General features: G+C 35.8%; 1 long non-coding RNA gene across 1 annotated transcript; it reads left to right on the top strand.

Annotated features, from left to right (window-relative positions):
• Nucleotides 1–210: 210 nt before the first annotated feature.
• On the top strand, nt 211–17,965 carry LOC116664484. The gene is made up of 3 exons (XR_004321010.1): nt 211–371; nt 14,435–14,753; nt 17,292–17,965. It is a non-coding gene; the product is annotated as an uncharacterized LOC116664484 (long non-coding RNA).
• Nucleotides 17,966–18,392: the final 427 nt, after the last annotated feature.

An 18,392-nucleotide genomic window follows, 5' to 3' on the forward strand; every position in this document is an offset into this window, starting at 1 on the left:
CGGAGTCGCCGCCTCTTGCACTTTGATCTGGGGCGTGAGAGGCGCAGCTGCGCTAGACCCGGAAGAAGTCCGCTCCCTCCCAATGGGAGAACCCCTTCAAGCAGCCCCGCCCACAGACTGGGGTGGGGGGAGCCTGCGCTCTGGAATCTTGCTTCTGACTGAACTTGCTCCGGTTCTCCGCCTATTGGCTCCGGTGACACCAGGCAGGAGGACCATTGTGGGGAACGGACTCGAAAGGGTCGGTAACAAAATGCAGGTCTGGAAATTGAGACAATTTGTATCAAGTTAACTAAGCTGGTGGAACCAAAAGCTGAGACTACCTATATCAATACAACTGAACAATTTGCATCAGGAAATTTTTGTCCAGAAAGGTAAGACTTCAAAACCTATAAATAACTTTACTGTTTACATTTTCTTGACCAGTAGATTTTTCTGGGAGCAGAACACAAATGTACCTATTTCAGTGGTTCTCAAATTGATACAAGAAAAAACAAATGTAGGGCAAGAAGAGGGCCGTCCCAGCCCTCGGCTGAGTCGCTGTGTCATGCCCCTCCGAGTGTGGGTCCTTGGCTTCGCTGAGGAAAGTGTTCACAGGCGCCATGCCTCTCACCAAGCCACAGTTGAGTAAAGGTAGATTTATTTAGAGAGATACTCCATAGAGTGCAGGCTGTTTCAGAAGGCGAGAGAAAGGCCACGAGATGTGGGGGTTGGGTGCGCAGGTTAAAGCGAAAGTAGATGCATGCTCCACAGACAGAGTGCCTGCTGTCTCTGACAAGGGAGAGAGAGAGGCGGCAAGGCAAGGTGTTGCCTGCTTTTATGGGCTCGGTAGCTTCCCTTGCCAATGAGTGGGAGGACCCTTCCAACTACCCTGGGGAAGGGACTGGGATTCCCAGGAACTGAGCCCCACCCACTCTATGACATTTTATGGTCAGCCTCAAAGCTATCGTGGCACCTGTGGGAGTGTCATTTACTATGTTAATATTACAAGGAGCGTATAATAAAGCTCAAGGTCCCCTGGAAGTCAAGTCTCCCGCCCTCTTGATCCTCAAGGCCTCCTGGGAGTTGAATCTTCCCCCATTTTGGTGTTAATTGCTGTGTGAGTCTCTGAATGGCTGTGCCCTAGCCCCCTCCTTCCTGTCTCATTATGGGATATTTGGCAATGTATGGAGGCATTTTTGATTGTCACAACTTTGGGAGAGAGGTGGTTCTGTTGTGGGAGAATAGGTTCTTACCTCGCTCAGGAAAGAATTTAATAGCAAGGCGTAGTAAGGTGAAAGCAAGTTTATCTAGAGACACATTCCATAGAGAGAGTGCAGTCTGTCTCACTCAGAAAGTGACATAGCTTAGGAGACAGATACTCCATAGGCAGAATGCAGGCCATCTCAGAAAGGTGAGAGGGAGGGAGACCGAGAGGTGTGCGGGCATTTAAAGTAAAAGTAGATACACAGGACATAAAGCGCAGGTGTCTCAGAAGGCAAGGGAGAGCGACCAGGAGGTGTGGAGTTGTTAAGTTTTATGGGCTTGGTAACTTTATATGCTAATGAGTAGGAGGTTTGGGGAAGGGGTGAGAATTTCCAGGAAACACCCCCACCTCCTTTTTGAACTTTTATAGTCAGCCTTGGAACCATCATGGTGCCTGTGGATGTGCCGTGAGGCTCAAGGTCTCCTGGAGGTCAAATCTTACGCCACCTTGGTTCTAAGCAGTTTGTCCTGTCCTCAGTTGCTGTGTCAGCTCTTCAGTGCTTGTGCTCTGCCCTCTTTCCTCCTGTCCCAGTTCTACAGGCATCTATGGCATCTAGTGGGTAGAGGCCATGGATATTGTTAAACATCTTAATGCACTAGATAGCCCCATCTCCCCCAACACAAAGAACTATCAGGTCCAAGATGTCAGAAGTGCGGAGACTGAGAAAATCCTGATCTACTTCACTTGATTTCTGTAAAGATTAAATAAGATAATAAGTCAATGTTTTGTTATACACCCAAAATTAAATATGCTATTATCAATATTTTTATTATTCTTACTCCTTTGTTTATCAGCACCTTTAAGATCTTTTATAGACATTTAATAGCTATAAAAGCAGAAAAGAAAAAAATGTTTTAACTGAGCAGCAGAGCACTATATGTATTCTCATCACTGAAAAATACAGTGAGTCACAGTAGAAAGATATACCATTTCCATGACTGCAATGGCACAAATGTCCACTGTGTAAGCATTTCCCAGTTTTAAATGGGAAATGTCAAAACACATATAGCTTTGTCTGTAAAAATTTTAGGAACCAATTGTTTATTTTCTCACAAATGTTTAAGCAATTTCACCATGGCATATGTTAAGTATCACTATATTTGGGAATGGTATTATTCAGTAGAGGCTCTCAAAAGCACTTCAAGTTTTTTTTTTTTTTTTTACATATTTATTCCATAATTGGCAAAAAATCAGTTTAGAATTTAAATGCTTATTCACTGTATAATTACTTAAGTGCATGTTGCTCCCTCACACGTGTAGGAGAGTGCTCTTTTCTAGATTTAGTAGTATTTTTGGTTGGATTTGGCCCAATGTCTGATATAGTTTGGAGAGTCCATGGAAACCAGGATTCAAAAATAAATCTTAAATTATTTTTTAAATTTTCTTTTTTAAAATATATTTTTATTGAAGTATAGTCAGTTTACAATGTGTCAATTTCTGGTGTACAGCACAATACTTCAGTCACATAGGAACATACATATATTCATTTTCATATTCTTTTCAACTATAAGTTACTACAAGATATTGAATATAGTTCCCTGTGTTATATAAAATCTTAAATTATTGACATAGTATCCAAACACCAGTAGCAATAGTGTCATAATAAGACCAATAGCCCACTGATCATACCTTCATTTTCTTTCAGTACCAATTGATCCTGAGTTACACCCTTCACAATTCCAGGGTTCTGGTGGAGCTGTCATTCACTAAGCCTCCAAGCCAGTCAGTCGGATTCTCTACCTTCCTAGAACTTGAATCTCAAGCATCACAGGAGGCCGTACAACATCTGTCCTTCCAACAACATTGGGGAAGAGACCAGTGATCAGTTCTTGACTTTCAGTCTGGGTTATTCTCATTACTATATAGGTTTTTCAGACTTCAAAGAGAAATTCTTTGTGATTCCTAGTGTCCTGATAATAAATTTATTTTCATTTAAACTGAGTCATATCCTGTAACTTACAACCGGAGGCTTCTCACTGATAGATTATTAGCATGTGTGCCCCAACATATGCTCATTCCAAAAGCCTTCTATATTCTGAATTAATTTCTGAAAAAGAAATGGGAAGCATTTCCAAGCTGCATCAAACTTAGTGAATTGTATCAGCAGCTGCAGACCAAACGGTGCTTTTTAACATTCTAACAGCATAGGGAAAGCTGCTACAAAAGGCTCTGGGTTTTCAACCACACCCCAAACCCAGAAGGATAATACTAGGCACAGTATCATATCCTCAGACACGAAGGAGATGATGTATTTCATTAATAATTTCTTACCTCCTCCTCTTCAAGAAAGTCTATAAATAGAAACTCCTGGCAGTGTAAACCCTAACCTGATCTTTTCTTCACTCTCTAAAGCTACACCCTGCAATAAAATGAAGATTGAATATTGAATCTCATCAGAGCACTCATACCATCAGGGCTATAACTATTAATTCCAGAGGTGACTACAGAGAAATTTGGAGGAAGAGGAAAAATCAGTGACTAGCCCTGGAGGGAAAAGGCCAGATTTGGCAAACTGGTTAAAATGGCCAGACTACTTAAATTATCTATTTCCATAAGAAAGCAATGACAATAAAGGTTAAGAAGGTTTGAGGCTAGTTATTCAGATAAAATTACATATTATTTTTTAATCCTTTCTCAGTTTACAACCTTCTCTAATTACTTATACGCAGAATCATGATCAGACTATGAGCCAGGACAGTTAAAGCCAGTTGAAGGCATGAGCATAGATTAGTTCTATGGCTTTACTTTCTGCTTCTTATCTCTCCCACAACCTGGTGCTTTTAAGTCTGGCCTAACGGTTTTCAAACTTTGGGTCTTAGGGCCTGTGCTAATTTACATAAGGATCTGGAGAAGAAATACTTCATAAAATTTCCATGTATAAATTGTGTGACTTCTATGAAATGCGCTAGTTAAACTTAGTGATAAATTTCTTTTACCAGCCATCTGGTTTAATTCTGTGAAATGCAATGTAGTCTCCATGACGAAAAGAAATGGAAAGTACCAGAGGGGATTTTTTTTTTTAACTTGGAAAATGTAAAAGCTTGACAGATTTTTGCAGAGTTCCTTAGAAAAGATCCCTTGGTATTTTTCACTAACTAGTTTGCTTACATTAAAGTATATAAATGATTGAATATATGAGGAAGTAGCAAAATACTGATAGATGTTAGAACTAATATGACTTTAATGAATGATTATTTTCTTAATCAGAATTGGAAAGATTAAGTTCTTATTATCTCTCCGTTTAAAAGCAATCGATAGTATCATATAAACAAATTTAAAAACAATGTCTACCTTGCAATGCTTCAAGAAAACCTATAACTCTTTTTTATTGCACTTTTAGCATTTGAAAGATAATTTATTAAAATGTGTATTCTCTTAAGTCTAACAGAAACAGAATAATAGTAAAACCTATTAAGTTCTGATGTTACTTTGAGGCCCTCCTTATTGAATCTAAACAGTAGGTTATGCATCATCAAGATGAAATTACTGAAACTGATAATTTGTAGATTTCATATCACCAAATAATATACTGGAGAACCCAAAAAGTTCCTTTTGGTTGACTGGATTTTTGCATGTCTCTCTTTTGTGACTTACTCTCTCTTAATTTATTTCTTTTTTATTGTTTACAATAGTAAATAATAGGCAAACAAGAAAAATAAGGTTATATTTTGATAAAATAAGTTGAATTGTTCCCTGGACAAGTTCATATACGAATAGCTTACTTATGTACCTAATATGAAAGGGGAAATTTTTGAAGCTTGATAATATGTTTTTTCATGGTTTTTCACATAGTTCTGCTTAATCAAGTAAATAATAAAATAATTACATGGGATGCTACATTATTTTGTTTTATTTTGTTGTTTCTTTGATAACATGAGCTCTTTCCAACATAATGCTGTAGTTTTCAATACAATGAGATAATGTTTTACATTGTTCAGTCATAAAATATTAGACAGCACAAAATTGTCTGGCTTCCATTAGCAAATATATTTTTAATCAGATTCAAGTCAACCCAGTTTAGTTGTTCTTACCATAATTATTGGCAAAACTTCCTCTTCAAATAAACTTTAGTTAGGCTCCTCTGATCCCTCTTCTCATCAAGGCTTCTACCTTGGCCAGCCTTCAGCAAAGAATACTGCTGGTTGGTTTAGCAAGAATCCTCCAACCCTTGATAACTGATCATCCTTTATATCTGCTCAAGTTTCTCATCCTCTACCTTTGATATTTGCTCATTTTGGTCTGACTTCAGCAAGAATCCCTTGAAGTCTTCTCTTAGTTATTTTCCATTCCCTGATCCCCTTACTCTGCTCCTTGGCTATAAATCTCCAGTTGTCTTTGCTGTATTTGGAGTTGAGCATAATCCCTCTTCCTTATTGCAGAACTGATCCCTATTGCAATAGCCTTGAACAAAGTCTTCCTTATGATTTTAACACATGTCAGAATAGTTTTCTCTTTAACACCATGGATGCCTGGTTTCTGCTATAAAGATTAATTGAATTATATAACTTGGAGTTCAAGGGAGAAAAAGAGACATTGGTTTCCACAGTTGTAAATGATAGAATTTGTAGAATTGTAGAATCTCTTTTCTCTCCTGCCTTTTCTGGCTTAGGTTGGCTATTTAGGACAACTTCACCAAAAATTTAGAGGCAACTAATTCAGCATGGGATTACCAAGCATGCTCAAAGGTCTAGGTAATAAAGGAAAATAAGCAACAGGGAAGAAAGTTGAAGGTCAAAATATAGACCAATAGCCTGAAAAGAAACCAGTCACCTAATATATGTACTGTGAATCAGAGGTCCAAACAGAATCTAAGATGTACATGTCTTCAAAGTAGAAGGTACGGAAGTTTATTAACAGTTCCATGTCTTAGATCTCAGAACCTTCCTTCTGTAGTTCTTTTCATCTATCTTTTAGGCATACTTCTATGTACTTAAAGGGGAGCAGAATTTGCCACCCCAAAGTATGGCTCTTTGGCATAAGGATTATTTTAGGCTGATTATCTTTAAGAAACAGCAGACACAGAAAAAGCTTTGAAAATGGAGTGGAAATTAACCTTCTGTATGAGACCTTTACTTTTATAAGGGAAATCTCCATTTGTAAGGGTGACTCCCTCTCTGTTCCAGGAAAAGAAAGATAACTAAATTTCTAGAAACTCTTATAGATGGTGAAGGCAAAGATTTAGATCAGCATAACAACCTTACTCTGTTTACTGTGCTTTTCCTGATAATCTCCCATAACTAGCTCCCTTACCTTCCAACATCTTTTACCATTAGTTGAAGATGATATTTAATGTGCTGGCTTGGGACAATTGGAGCTGTTACTAGGTTTTTCCTATGTATCTCCCATATATACAGAAGGTATATATGTTATTAAGCTTCCGTCTGTTTTTCTCTCGGTAATGTCATCTATTTGGAGGAGTCTCAGACAAGAACCTAGAAGAGTGGAGGGAAGTTATTTTCCCCCACAACGTATTTCTCATTCTCTCCTCACTCCAGTAAATCTTTTAATTCTCTTTTCTCCTCCCCTTCACAAACAAGATTCATGAAATATTTTACTTCCTCAACACCTATCTGCTCCTGATCCAAAATAATTGGAACCTGTATTCTGCTACCACTAATTCATTGAAACTGTTCTTATCAAGTTCATTCGCTCTTCCTTACTTCTAAACTTACTGAATATCTTTGAATTCTTATTTACTTGATCTTACAGCACTTGTAATGTTGACAGCTCTCTTAGTTTAGAAGTGTTCTTTGGCATCTGTTGGCATCTTATTCTACACTGGCCATGTCTTTTATCACCTCTGTAAGTCCTTCCTGAAACTGTCACTTAAACACCCCATGAGTTTTTCCCCCAAGAAAACGCATTAGCCTCCTTCTCTTCTTGTTGTGTACACTTTCTGTAAGTATCCTCCATCACCTTGCATAACTTCAGCTACCATCATTAAACCGATGATGCTCATACCTTTTTCTATGTAGTTCTTACATCGTTCCTGAGATCAAAGTCGTATATCCAACTACCTGCTTGATACAGTCACATTTTAAATTCAACATTTCCCAATGGAAATAATTATCTTAAAGGGACATAGTTCCTCAGGGAGACAGCAGTAGCTGTAGTAGCTGTGGGCTTCAGTAGAGAAAAGTGTGCCTGTCTGAGGAAAGAGAAGGCAATGGAGGAATAAATATGGATTCAGGGGAATAAATACTTAAACTTCACTCTTCTTCCACCCTCTGATTTTCTACTGGAGCTCCCAGTGGCTAAACCTAATTAGGATGCATAGGATAAGGTAGTTTTCTAATGAAGTCCCTACAGTTGAGTGAAACAAGGTGAAGTGGATCTAGAGCGACAGAGTATCTAGCAGAGTCCAATATTTTTTCTTGTCAACACCTCTTCCTGTCAAGACCTCTTCCTGTCATTTGTCTGAATTAAAATACCAACCTCAACAATAAAAAAATGTATGACCCAGTTATCTACTGCCCCACCAGCCTTCCAGTATAGGGTAGAATTGGAACACAGTGTCTGGCATCACCAGACATCTTTGCTGGCACTTTGAGCAGTAAACTGTGATGATACTTTGTGTTCCTGAGAATTAGAAGTAGTTCAAAACCAGTATCTAATGTGCTCCAGAAAGTCTAAGCATTTTCCTTTCCCCAGTGCATAGTCACTCTAGTAAATGGTAAAGGCTTGAGAAAAAAGTCACAGTATATTCTTTTGGCTGTGTTTCAGGGTCCTTACTCAAAGTATTCTGACCTCTCCACTATTTGAAAGCCTTCATATTTGTGAACAAACATATGTAAACCCAACAAAAATCTTTGACTCGTCACTACAGTGATTCAAGTTACGTATCTGTGTAGCAAATAATGTGCAAGTACTCCTATCAAGAGGTGAAGCCTAATTCTCTTCCCCTTAAGTGTGGGCTGTAGTTAGTGACTTAACTTCTAATGAAAATAAGGTGAAAGAAATTACAGTGTATGGCTTCCACGACTAGGTCAAAAAAAGGGATTTGTGTTTCCTCCTTGCTCAGTTTCTTGGATCAGTCTTCCTGGGGGACATCAGCAGCGATGCCATGAAAGAAACACGAACAACCCTATGAAAAGGTCCATGTAGCAAGTAACTGGGGCCTCCTGCCAACAGTCAAAAAGAAACTTAGACCTTCTGCCAATAGTCATGTGAGTGGATTCTCTAATCTCAGTCAAGCCTTCAGATGAATGAAGCCCTAGCTGACATTTTTACCACAATCTCATGAGAAACACTGAAACCAGAACCATCCAGCTAAGCTGCTCCCAAATTCCTGATTCTCAGAAATTATGTTAACAAATGCATGTTGTTTTAAGATGCTAAATGTTTGGGTAATTTGATGTGCAGCAAAGGGTAATTAATATAGCATTTCCGTCAAGTATCATCTACTCTATTTTGCAATCTATTTGGGATCAATTTGCCATTGCCAAAAATTCCAACAGTTCAAACGTCTACTTATTATTTTGCTCCCATGGCTTACATTTTATAATTATGCCTCCATTTAATTCTATCTATATGGGTCTCATTATTTCCATTAAGTTTAGGGAATCTATCAGAGTTAACTCTGCCTTCCCATGACAGCCACCACAACTCATCAAGGCCCCTTCATGATTGTGATTCATTTTATGTTGGACAAGTGCATCTCCCCTGGGTCCTGGTGAAGAGTATGCTAAGGGAATAGCTGAGCAATTAAGTTATAATCCATTCCAAAATTATCGTGTTCCTAAGCATTCGTGCTTCTTTTATAGAATGCCAGTGAAAGTCTAGCATTTCACCCTCATTAACTGTGAGGCCACCAATGAGTCCAGGCATCAATTAACATAATTTAATGACCTGTTAATATCACTCCCAAATGCTCAGGCTACCATGTTAAATCCTGAATCCCAGGTGAGTGCATCCATGAATTTGAACCCATCTAATCTAATATTTCAATTTTCCTCATTTAATGACCATAGAACCCATCCCTTGTATTAGTTTTCTATGGCTGCTATAACAAAGCAACAAAAACTGGGTTGCTTAAAATGAAAGAAATGTATTGTCTCATAATTCTGAAGGCTAAATGCCCAAAACCAAGGTGTTGGCTGAGCCATACGTCTAATGGTTCTAGGACATAGTCCTTCCTTTTCTCTTCTAGCTTCTGATGTTTGCTTGCAATTTTTGATGTTCCTTGGATTTTAGACACATTATATCAGTAACGTAGCCATTCTTCCCTGTGTGTCATCACATCATCTTTCCCCTGTGCATGTCTACTTCTTTGTCTAAATTTCCTCTTTTTATAAGGATACAGTCAGATTATAACCTACCCTAATGACCTCGGTTTAAATTGATGACCTCTGTAAAGCCTATTTCCAAATGAGATCACATTCTGAGTACTGGAGGTTAGGACTTCAACATATCTTTTTTGAGGGACACAGTTCAACCCACAACACTTCCCATCCTCCTATCAATACTAATTTAATTGGTAAAGCCCCACACCTTTTCTAGTGTATAAGCTATATTTTCCCGTACAATTCTGTTGCTTTGCCTTCGTCTATGCTAGAATTTACTTCGTGGATCTGGAGAAGATGAAGATTTGTTTCAAGGAAAATTGGCATCCTCTTGTGAGACAGCAGCCATAGCTGAAACTTTTAAGTGGGAAAAGGGATATGTTACTGCTTCAGTTAGAAGGTTCAGGGATTTGGGATTTCAAAATTCTCAGCCTTTTCTGTGACTGTGCACTCCCTCCCATGTACCATGTACAACTTACACTACTATCAGCAGTGCCTGGGTGTTCCTGTTGTTCTATTTGCTCACTAAAACTATGCATTTGTCCTCATTAAATATGAACCATTTTGGAGGGTTGATACTATTATTTCACACTATTATTTTAATTTGCTTTCCTTTGATTGCTAAGGCAGTTCAGTGCTTTTTTTTTTCTTTAGTGTTTATGACCATTTGGATATCTTCTTTAATGACTATTTAAAGTTCTTGCCAATATTTTCTTTTGCTATTTTTGACTTTCTTTTATCAATTATATAAATTCTTAATATCTGTTTCATATGTAATTTTCCACAGTGTAGCTTAAAATTTTAGTTTCTAAATGCTATCTTCTGAGACAAAGAAGTTCTTATTTCAATTATAGTCCAATTTATAAAATTTTTTGTGGTTAGTCCTTTTTTTAGAAGGTGCTATGTAAGTTTTTATCTATACTAAGGTCATTAAGTATTTCATATTGTATTCTAGGAAATTTATGTTTTTCCATATGGAAACTGTTGAGGGATGGTGTGATATAAAATCAAGGTTTTTCTTCCCCACATACATAGCCAACTGCTCCAACACCATTTCCTTTCCTCATTGCTCTACACTGGCACAATTTCTTTATTTCAAGGGTCCAGATATACATGGGTATATTTTAGGGCTCACTCTTCTCTTCTATTCTATTTGTCTGTCCTTGCATAAATATCATATTATCTAATTACCAGGTTTTTTAAGTAGTGTTACCTAAGAATAAAAGTTGTTCCACTTTAACTTTTTCGAGAATGTTTTGGAGAATGCTTGCCAGTATAAAATTTCTGTTGGAATTTTAACTGGGATGACATTGAATGTATAGATCATTTTGAGTAGAACTGGCATCTTTAATTGTAATAATCAAGTCATACAAATCATGAGCAGGGCATAGCCTGCCAATTATTTAGGTCTGCATTAATATCTCTCAATTCTGTTTTGAGTTTTCGGTTTAGAGATTTTACATTTCTTAGGCTTATTCTCAGTTGTTTGCTATTTTCTGTGACTATTATAAAGAGCTTCCCTTTGTAAAAATTTTATTTCTCATATATGTTCATATTATATGGACTTGAGTTGAATTTTGCACTAAACTTATATCCAGCAAATTTGCTGAACTCTCTTATGGTCTCTGTTTCTGTCAAATTTATTAGAAAGCATAAAAAGTTAGCAGGAATGAGAATTTTAAAAATTTTTTAAAAATGGAAAATTCAAATTAGCCAAATATATCAATGTTAATGTCTGTTTTTATTGTCAGTTACCAGATATTAAGCTGATTTCTTACTGCTTTGACTATAATCTTTCCTAATTAAAACAAAAAGGTTGTAATTCATATAACTTTTCTCCAAAAAATATTTTAAATGAAGCATCTGAGGGTTTGAGAAAATACATTTGTGCTAGTCTTTTCTCTTTAAAAAAGAAAAAAGAAAAACTCAGAGACCCACCTAACCACATCTCAATAAAGATTATCTAAAATATTATCTCAGTTCTGATGGACTATTACTGTAGTTTAAAATAGTTTCCATTTTTATAATTTTGTCTATTTTATGAAACTTCTAAAATAAACATGTAATACTTTATAATCAGAAAAAGGACAATTTTTAAAAGTCAATCTCATTTATGGCATTAAAAAAACTGGATAGCAGGTAATAATGGAGGAACACGTGTTACTGCTTTAGGCATATGAAATGAGGAATCCACTATATTTAGCATGAGTGCATCTAATTGTTTAGGGTGAATTCACTTATTAATTTTAATATTATAATCTGAACATTCTTTTGATCTTCTAGGTATATAACCATAAAATAATAATAGTTTTATTTCTTCTTTCCAATACTTGTAAACCTTTAGTTTATTTTTATTGCTTTAATAAATTTCCAAGGGTCTCCAATGTAATGTTGAATGTAAAGGGGGATAACAGATAACCCTTGTCTTGATTCTGACCTCTAAAGGAATACTTTAAACATTTTGTTAAGTGTGATGTGTACTCTATGATTTTTTAGATTTCTGTTATAAGATGTATAAGGGTCCCATCTAGTCCAAATTTGCAAGGAGTTTTCATCATAAGTGAATTTGAAATGGTACCACTTTTTCTTAATCTATTGAGATAAACATGATTTTTCTTTATTCTGTTAATTTAGTAGAATACACTGATTGTTAAATCCATTATATTTTTGTCCTTCTTAAATGTGTTGCTAGACAAAACACATTGTTCATATAATCTATTTTTATTTACTTACTTATCTACTTGCTGCTTCAGTTACTGACAGATATCTATTAAAAATCTCCTTCAGTGATAGTGGACTCGTCCACTTCTCTTTGTAGTTTTGTTAATTTCCACTTCAGAAAATTTAAGCTTCTGTTATTAGCTGAACACAGAATTTTATATTTTATGGTAATTTGATTATTATTTTATTTCTGTGAAGTGTCCTCTTTGTTTCTTTTCTTTTTTTCTTTTTTTTAGCAGTGTGATTTTTTTTAACTTTTTTTATTGAGTTATAGTCATTTTACAATGTTGTGTCAAATTCCAGTGTAGAGCACAATTTTTCATTTATACATGAACATACATATATTCATTGTCACATTTTTTTTTTGCTGTGATCTATCACAAGATCTTGTATATATTTCCCAGTGCTATACGGAATAATCTTGTTTATTTATTCTACATATGCCTGTCAGTATCTACAAATTTTGAACTCCTAGTCTATCCCTTCCCACACCCCTCCCCCTTGGTAACCACCAAGTTTGTTTTCTATGTCTATGAGTATGTTTCTATTTTGTATTTATGTTCTTTTTTTTTCTTAGATTCCACATATGAGCGATCTCATATGATATTTTTCTTTCTCTTTCTGGCTTACGTCACTTAGAATGACATTGTCCAGGAACATCCATGTTGCTGCAAATGGCGTTATGTTTTCATTTTTATGGCTGAATAGTATTCCATTGTATAAATATACCACATCTTCTTTATCCAGTCATCTGTTGATGGACATTTAGGCTGTTTCCATGTCTTGGCTATTGTAAATAGTGCTGCTATGAACATTGGGCTGCAGGAGTCTTTTTGAAGTAGGATTCCTTCTGGATATATGCAAGAATAAACAAATGGGACCAAATTAAATACAAGCTTCTGCACAGCAAAGGAAACCATAAGTAAAACAAAACGACAACCTACGGAATGGAAGAAAATTTTTGCAAATGAAACCAACAAAGGCTTGATCTCCAGAATGTATAAGCAGCTCATACGACTAAATTAGAAAAAAACAAACAACCCAATCCAAAATGGGCAGAAGACCTAAACAAGCAATTCTCCGAGGAAGAAATACAAATGATCAATAGTCACGTGAAAAAATGGTCAATATCACTAATTATCAGAGAAATGCAAATCAAAACTTCAATGAGGTATCACCTCACACCAGTCAGAATGGCCATCATTCAAAAATCCACAAATGACAAATGCTGGAGAGGCTGTGGAGAAAAGGGAACCCTCCTACACTGCTGGTGGAAATGAAGTTTGGTCCTCTTTGTTTCTTAAACTCTAGTTTGCTTGATATAAATATAGTTACTCCAGCTTTCTTTTGTTAATTGTTTACATGGTACATTATTTTCTCACCATTTGCTTTCAAATGTCCTATACTGGTATGTTAGATGTGTCTCATGTAAGTAGCATATATTGGGATTTTTATAATCCAGTCTGACAAAGTTTGTCTGTTAAGTTCTTTTTAACCAGTTTTTATGTAATATGATCACAGATGTATTTGGATTTAAATCTAACATCTTATTATTTGTTTTCTTTTTGTGCCCCCCATCTTAAGTTTCTTTTTTAACTTACATCTTTTGTACTATTTTTCCTTATTCCTTTTTTTCCTAATATTAGTTTGGTATACATTTTTTAAAATTTCTTTTACTAATTTCCTTTGCAATTGCAAACTTCATTCTTGGCTTATTTAAATCTAATATTGATTCGCACTTTACTCTCTTCTCAGGTAATGCAAGGAACATTAAAATACTAACTCAGTTTACCTCCTTTTAAATTAGTTGCCATTATTTCCACATATTTCAATTCTATAAATGATTAAAACTCAAGATATTTTCTTATTATTTATTCAATATCCATTCAGATTTACCTGTTTTATTTCATTCCTTCCTGAACTCCTGAACTTTCATCTGTAGTTATGTCCCTTCTGCCTGAAGAACACCATTTAGTATTTTTTGTATTGTGTGTCTGATGATGATGGTAATAAGTTTTCTCAGTTTTAACTGGTCTGAAATTATCTTTATTTCAATTAATTCCCAAAGGGTATTTTCATATAGTACAGAATTCTAGGTTGAGCTGTTTTTTGAAGATAATTTGATTTTTTTTCCCCTCCTTGGCTGCTTTTAATAGTTTCTTTTTGTCTTCTTTTTTTTCCTCAACAGTTTTAGTGTGTGTGGCAAGCAGACACCTAAGAGAATCTCCGTGATTCCTGGTCGCACCACTGGTTACTTGAAAATGGAGGGGGCCGTGTTACAAGAAATGCAGATGGCCTCTTGAGAGCCTCCCCAATCTCTAGCAGCAAGGAGACAAAAAAAAAACTAAGAGCTATAAACACAAGAAAACCAACAAAAAGAGGGCGCTTTGGAAGAATCCTTCCCGTGAGCTCTCAGACAAAAACTCCGTCCAGCTGACACCTCAATTCCAGTCTTTGATGCCCTGAGAACCCAGCTAAGCAATGTTGGACTTCAGACCTACAGAACTGTGAGTTAGCAATTGGATTCTATTTTAAGCTGTTAAGTTTGTAGTTATTTGTCTTGCCACAATAGAAAGTGAGTAGAGTGTGATGTTCCTAGGCTAGGCTTTCTTCGTAAGTTTACTACCTGGGGTTTGTAGAGGCTCTGGAGATATAATGTCTTTCAGTGGTTTAGGAAAGTAATCAGATATTATTTTTTCACATATTAATTTATCTGTCTTCTTCTTCCTTTTTTTCTCTTTCTGTTACCCTGAATAACATATGCTAGACCTTTTCTTTGTATCCTCTATAACTATTGTGTTTCCTTCTATTTTGTTTTACATCTTTAACCCCACTCTGCTCTATTTTCTTCTGAATTATTTCCTCTCCATTTATCCAATATTGTATTTAATCAACTATTTTGATTCTTCATTTGGTTATTGAATTTGTAAAGTTTTAGATTTCTTTTTTTTTTTTACATTTTCCAATTTTCTGTTTAAGTTCTCGTTCTTGTCTTTATTTCACTCAATATAGTAAATGCCACTATTTTAAGTATATGTGAGGTATCCAATATCTATTCCTTTTATAGGACTACTTCAATTGTTGTTTTATGTATAATGTCTACCATTTTATGCTGTGTTCTGTTCTTTCTTTTTCTTTTTTTGTTCCTGCCTTCTTTTCTCTTTGTGGGTCTGGTGATTTTGATGTCAATATTTATCAGAAAATACTTGTAGAAGTAACTTTGAGAACTAGGGTGGTGTTATCTTCCCCCATGAGAATTTGGTGTGCTTCCTCCAGGTGCCTGTTGGTGCCTATAATCTAGGATCACCTTTATCTAATTTCATAGATTTACCTTTTCAAATATGAGATATAGGCTACAGAAAATCTATCCTAGTTAACTCTTATTCCTAGGTTGCAGCTTTTTAGTTTCCAACCTAAAGCAAAGGGGGTATACCAGGAATTTTTTCCACCCTTGATAGGCCCTGGGCATTAATTTCTGACACTTCAAAAGATCTACTCAGCCTCATGCCCTCTCAACTACTTCTTCCAGCAACATCCAGAAACCCTCAAATCTTTGTTTAATTTTCTGGTTCTCTCCCTTTCACTCAAGTCTTTTGTGGTAATTCTTCAATACTTGTTAGTTCTTCAATACCATAAAACAGATGACTTTAATAATTGTATTAGAGTTCTTGAGAGAAACAAACCAGCATAACACATACCTTCTTGAGAGAGCGGAGAGATGGGGGAGATGGGGAGAGAGAGGAGAAGGGAGAGAGATTGATAATATAAGGAATAGACTGATGTGATTATGCAGACTGTCAAGTCTCAAGATCTTCAGAGTGAGTTGACCAGCCAGAGATCCAGGAATACTAATGGGGCAGTGGCATTCTGAAGGCTGACAGGCTCCACACTTAGGGAGATCTGATGTGCCAGTTCAAGTCTGAAGGCAGGGAAAAGGCACAGTCTCAGTTTGAAGGTAGTCATACAGGAGGGATGACTCAGCCTTTTTGTACTGTTTAGCCCTTCAACTGATTGGGTGAGGTTCACCATATTAGGGAGGACAGTCTGCTTTACTCAGTCTGTTGATTCAAATGTTAATCTCATCCAGAAACACCCTCACAGGAATACTCAGAATAATGTTTTATCAGATATCTGGGCACTCCATGGCTCAATCAAGCTGACATGTAAGAATAATCACAATAATTTTCTCAGGTTTTCTACCTGTATCTGAATATGGAAGTACACATGATTTAAATTTAAGCTAATGCTCCTATAATTACTCAGTATAATCTAAATTCTTTAGCATAAAAAGTTTGAATCAAAATTTGACATTAGTGAATTTTTCAGACTTTTTATTATTAATTCCTAACACCATACCCATCAAGAATACTTGGCTTTTCTGCACATCCCAGGCAGCTTCACAACTTCTTGTACTTGTTAAATATTCTCCATCTGTCCAGAATGCCTTGTTCCATTCTCTTAACCTGACAAAAACCTACTTACCCTGAAAATTCTCTCTCAATTGTTGCTCCCTTTATGGAATGTTCCTTAGCACTCTTAAAACTAGAGAATTAATAATCAATTATTATTAACCCAGAGAATTAATAATTTGCCCCTTTTTCATGTTGTATATTTTATATATGTGTGTATAACATTCTATCACACATAAATATATGCTATGGAACATAAAAATAATAAAATGAACACTTGATACTGCATCTCTCAACTTAGAGACTAAACTGTGAATTTCAATCCATTGCAACTACCAGTTTCTCCTGTCATATTTCAAATCACCTCTGTCCTCAAGAGATAATCACCTTGAATTTTTGTTCTTTTTTTGTTTATTTTCAGTTTTTTCTTAGTTTCTAGATTTAGCAGATGTAATTATTTTAAATTATTTTATTTAATATATGTTTCTAATGTAGCTTCGTACTGTTGCATGTAGCTGCCGTTGATTTATTTTCCCTGTTGTATACTTTTTCATGGTGGTCACAGAGTACTATTAATTTATCTAGCCTCTTGTCAACGAAGATTTTACTCACACCCTCTGGTTTTTTATATTACAGACACGGAAGCCACAATAATTTTTGTCCATGTCTCCTGGCATAGGATGCTCCCTGTGCAAGATATTCTCATATGCAGGAATTTCTCTAGAGTGAATGGCAAGAAATGAATCTGCTGAATCTTACTGTGTGTCTGTGTTTAACTTTAGGTAATGGCTAATGGTTTTAGAATGTTATTGATCAAATTCAACTCACACATACATCAAATGAGTTCTCATTATTTTATATCATTACCAACTCTTGGTATTTTTAGATTCTAAGTTTTTGCCAATTTGGACTATGGGAATAGGAACCTCTTATAATACATTGATCTGATTACTAGTAAGACTAAATATCTTTTCGTATGTTTACTAAGCAGTTATTTCCTCTTCATGTCTTTGCTGGTTTTCCTAGTTTTGTTTATATTTTAAATTTTGTATTTCATTTTCTGTTGATTTATGAGTTATTTATATAGTCTGGTATCAAACATTTATTGACTTTATGCATTGCAGATATTTTCTCTTGCTTTGTGGCTTATATTTTCAGTGTCTTTGTGGTGCCCTAGAGAGAACAGCAGTTTAAATTTTTAATGTGTTCTATTTTAACCATTTTTCTTTCTATGGTTAGCACCTATTATAATTAATAAATTCTTACCCACCCTAAGGTCATGAATTTCTTTATTATTTTCTTTGTTTTAATTTTCATCTATCTTTAAGTGTTTAATAAATCTAGACTTTTGTGCATTTTCATTTTTAATTAAGTTTTTTTTTTCTATATTGTTTGGCTCTTTTCTCAGCACCATTTAATGAACAGGCCTTTCTTTCCTCAGCCATCTTATTACTGAACTGATCTTGAGTTCCCTCGCCTGTGTGCAGGAAAGCCAATCTACTGACACTGGGTTGTGGTGAAGGAAAGTCTAGTGAGTTAGGATTAGCCTGCGAGACTACAGCTTTTCTACAAACAAGAGGCAGGCACAGGACATGGGGGTCTGTCCCAGGAAAGCCCCATAGGGTTCTGCTCAATTGCAATCTGTCATATACCAATTTCCTACATATGCATGGCTATTTCTGGGGTCTCTATTTTGTCCTATTTATGCTAATAATTAGTGGCTTTTATTTTAGCGTT

Source organism: Camelus ferus, chromosome 6 (assembly GCF_009834535.1).
Source record: "Camelus ferus isolate YT-003-E chromosome 6, BCGSAC_Cfer_1.0, whole genome shotgun sequence".
NCBI lineage: Eukaryota > Metazoa > Chordata > Mammalia > Artiodactyla > Camelidae > Camelus > Camelus ferus.